At 52.7% G+C, this 4,342-nt stretch overlaps 1 pseudogene; it reads right to left on the bottom strand.

The window, feature by feature from the left end:
- Positions 1-1,690: 1,690 nt before the first annotated feature.
- Positions 1,691-3,733, bottom strand: LOC101284236 (TBC1 domain family member 17-like; annotated as a pseudogene).
- Positions 3,734-4,342: the final 609 nt, after the last annotated feature.

Raw genomic sequence — 4,342 nt, 5'->3', positions numbered from 1 at the left:
TGATTTTTCTATTGCATTGTTTGTATGATTTTCCAGTGGCTTCACTGTTTTACTGCATAACCAAAGGTATTTTAAAACTATTTATAATGCAAAGTATTAATTAGATTAAAAAAAGAAACATAGGAGCTGAGGGATGAGCTTCTCTTTGTACGTTCCACAAACATAAAGTTAGTGTGTCTTGTTTCTCTAGTTAGTTTGTTTAGCACATTTTTAGGTCAAACGTTGGCATCTGAGTTTCCTTCCTTCTTGGTCAACACTAACAACTTCATGGAATTTTTTTAGGTTTTTAGTTCTTCAGATAATAGCACACAGAAGCTTATTACCATGTAGCACATTAAATACTGCCCTGGGGGCTGAGAATAGAGCAAAAGCTACTGATAGCACTGACTGAAGCCAGTTCCCTTTTGGGGAAATTATTCAGTTGAATCACGAATGATTTCTTAGCTTGCCCTTTATTGTGTCTTGTTCCAGACACCTAAAGCACAGTTTGGAAATTAATATTCTTTCTTCTGAGATGAGATAGATTATATGTTAACTGTCTTATAAGAGTCAATAAGAATGTTTATTGTTTTAGAAATAAGGCATAAGGGTGGGTGGGGAAGACAGTATATTTTCCTCCAAACAGAGCTAAGGGAGGGCAAGTCATCCTCTGTTTAAACCTTATTCTGAAAAATATTTTTTTCAACAAGAGGAGCCACAGAACATGGTACTTCCCTGGCAGTCCAGTAAAGACTCCGTGCCTCTGCTGCAGGGGGCATGGGTTCTATCCCTGGTTGATGTGGCCCAAAAAACCCACAAAACAAACATTTCTCCAATAGTCTCATGGAGATCACACGTGGAGGCAAGACTGGGAGTCACCTGAAGCACAGACATATGGGCAAGAACTGCACTATAGGACCATGCACATGGAAAAAGAAGTCTTTCCTGAGTGGAAACACTGTAAAACATACTGGAGGAAGCAAACATTCTTAGAAATACCATTGCTATAAACTCTATACTTAAACCATGTCCTATGCAAGGCAAAAGCAAAGAGTAAAAATTGCCTGGAATTAGAAATAAGGGAGGAAATGAGGAAATGACATTCCTCATATAAGGAAACTTATATGACATTCCTCATATAAGGAAACTTATAATGACATTCCTCTTATAAGGAAACTTATATGAGGAAATGACACAGGCATGACAAGGATAGTGTGGAGCCCACAGAGTATGATGGACAGTGTAAGGAGAGACCTGGACAGGAACTTTAGAGCAGAGACATTTCTCTCAGCCCTGCTTGGCTAAGTCTTCACCAATTTTCTTTTTTTGGGGGTGGGGGGAGGGGTGGGCGTTAAACATGAGTTTTTCTTTCTCACAGAACAATCTGGTGGGCCGGGTCCCAAGAGTGAGCAGCTCTGCAGGCCCTTCCGTCTCGGTTATGTCCGGGATGTGTTCCCGCACATCCACTAAGTGGCAGTTGCACCTTAACGCCCCATCCTTACTCCTCCAAAAGCCCTAAACTCAGGCAGGTAAGGGAGCCCTGTCTCCACGACCCCCACCACTCACCCCCGGCGTCCTCTTAAACCTTACTGACCGGATCAGGGCCACATGGCCAGACGTCAACCCTGCTGAGGGGTCGGAGGGGACTAGAGGCACCATGCCTCCCCACCCAGGCCCAAGCCAACATGATGGCTCAGCAGGCCCAGGAGTGTTAGGAGTTCGCACCTTCCTCCCCCTCCTCCGGCAGGATCTCTGGGCTGCCGTTTGGTCCGCCTGCAGGCCCGTTTCCTTGCGGGGCGTAGGAGCTGGTGGGGAACGGGTACGGGACAGCGGCGGTGGGGAGTCTGGAGCGAGAGCCTGTGGTGCTCCGAGGACGGCCCAGACCTGGGACCTCCTGCACGTGGTGGGGCAGCTCACCGAGGGTTGGGGGTCAGGGAGCGAAAAGTCAGAGGTTTGATGGGGCCTGCGGGCTATCGTGAGAGGTCAGGGACTCACCGGGCAGGTTGTCGGCGGCGGGTAGAGCGCCTCGGCCAGTGTCGGCACGTCCTCCAAGCTCAGCTTTGTGGTCAGCTAGTCTGTGTGCTTGAGGATCTCGCTGGAGCCGAAGCCGGAAAGCATGAGGTGTCCCGCTCCACGTCTAGGACGGCGCAGGCCACCAGCAGGTGCAGACTGGGGCCAGGGCGCCCTGTCCACATCGCCTCCCACGGCCGAAGGACTTCCGGGAAGGGGCATTTCCTCTTGACCCAGAGGAGCAGCCACCGGAAGCAGAAGCAGAGCGAGCCGGAGTCGGGGGAGTCCCGGAAGTCTCAAAGCGGCGGATCCGGCACCTTCAGGAGTAGCAGGAGTTGCCGCTTCATTATCTCCTCAGAGTTCCGTTGCACGTGCTCCGTGACGCCACAAAAACAGCGGAAGGCGTCCACCTCGTCCTGAGAGCCCTAGCGGATCGGGAAGAGAAGGTCACTCCTGCCCTGGACGTAGCCGAGCTCGTCATGGTACAGGCAGTCGGGGAGGAGGACGTCGTTCGGCAGGCCCAGCCCTGGGTTCTCGCGACCCTCAGAGAATTTGTTGGTTCTATGAGAGCGGCTCTCGTCTCTGGCCATGAGGCTGCGGTATCCATGCGGCGGTGAGTTCCTCCGCCCCTGCCCAGGCCTCACGGATTTCCACGGCAGCTTCCGGTGGAAATCCTCATCAGTTTTCTTGCGCACGTGGGCCTTGCTATCCTTGGCAGAGCCCTCCCAGCTGAAGTACCATAGGAGGGACCGCCAAGCCTGGCGCAGTAGGCTGGGGTCAGACCCTGGGGGAAACCGCCCCGCCCCCGCGGCGCCGCCAGCCGGCCCTGCCCAGCCCTCCCTGAGGGGGTACTTGGCTCCGCATTCCTGAGAAGAGCCGGGGTCTCAGCTCAGGGACCTGCTGCAGGAGGCCCTCGGGGCACACGCGGTGGGCCCACTCCTCCCCTGTGACCCGAGGCGTCCGCTCCACAAGCGGCGTGGCCCCAGCTCCACACCGGAAGTGACCTGCAACCCAGGTGGGGCGCGTATTCAGAGGCCGGAAGAGGGTCGCTGGAGGCCCCGTCCAGGTGTGGCTGCAGGTCTCCCCTGAAAAGGTGGTCGCGCTGGAGAAGCTGCTGAAGGTGGTGCAGTAGGAATCCTGGAGGAAGCGAGACACCACGTGGGAACGGTCCTGGTTAAAGAGCTGGACGTGATGGAAGGAGTTGGAGAGGGCCGGGGAGGCATAGGGGGAGACGAGGTAGAGGTGGCGGTTCTGTGGAGAGGTGGCCAACAGCAGGTGACGGCTAAAGACACAGAGCAGGGCGCTGGTGCCCCACGGTGGACATGCAGGGCAGGCGGGGAGCCTGTGGCCTGCGTGACCAGGACCGGACAGGCCCAGCTGAGGCCAGACTTTGAACGGCAGATGGCCTTGAGCTCCCCCAGACTTACTCACTAAGAAGACCAGGGCGCCCCTGCGGAAGCTGGGCTCTGCACCTCTCGTGGCTCTGAGTGGCCGGGCCGCAGCTGACCTGTGCTGATGACTGCCCTCTGTGGGGTTTATAGCCGGGGTCAAAGGTCAGTTCCTCGTCAGAAGTGCAGGAGTCATCCCCACTGGCGTCCTTCTTGGAGAAGAGGATTTGAGTGGAATCTCCAGCCTCTCTACAGGAGCCCAGTGCAGGAGGACGTCATTTGTCCTTCTCCACAACACAGATGACGCGGTCCACGAGGGAGTCCGGGTCTTGGTGTTTCCTGGCGTGCAGGTACATGCCTCTTGACCAATTTGTTAATGAGTGGAGTTGACGTAAAGGAAAAATATTTGTAGGATGAGTAGGACTGGCCGTATACTATGTTAGGTAGTTCTGGGTCAGATGCACATTATGGTTTTTTTTGTATGATTTTTGCTTAGGTTAAATGTATAGAACACTGCCTGCAGTTTTTATTCCACAGGAAGGAATCTATCGTTGTAGTTAATCGTTTGTAGTTTCCATGAAATCTTTAGCCTGATGCATCTCTCCTAAGTGGTACAGTTAAGATCCTGATGCTCAGTGTGGGTAGACAAGAAAAGCACACTCCTGGTGGATCGGATGGTCTTGGCTGAGGTGATTTCCATGTGGTTGTGCCTCTTGAGCAATCCTGCCAAACAGAGTATTCCAGGAGGTAGTAGGCTGTGTATTTCCAAAGGCACAGATCTGGGCATGTACAAAGCCAAGTCCATGGATGCTCTTTTAAATAGCTAAACTGATTGGTACAAGAAAGTCTCCCTAGTGGTACCTCTGCATCTCCTCTATTCATATGGCTCTCTTCTTTGTCAGTTTCCCCCCGTTTTTTTTTTTATTGTGGTAAAATGTAAAAAATGTAGAATTTACCATCTTAAC

Source organism: Orcinus orca, chromosome 7, assembly GCF_937001465.1.
Source record: "Orcinus orca chromosome 7, mOrcOrc1.1, whole genome shotgun sequence".
Taxonomy (NCBI): Eukaryota; Metazoa; Chordata; class Mammalia; order Artiodactyla; family Delphinidae; genus Orcinus; species Orcinus orca.
The sequence above is the reverse complement of the archived record's forward strand: the minus strand, read 5'-3'. Positions and strand labels throughout refer to the sequence as shown.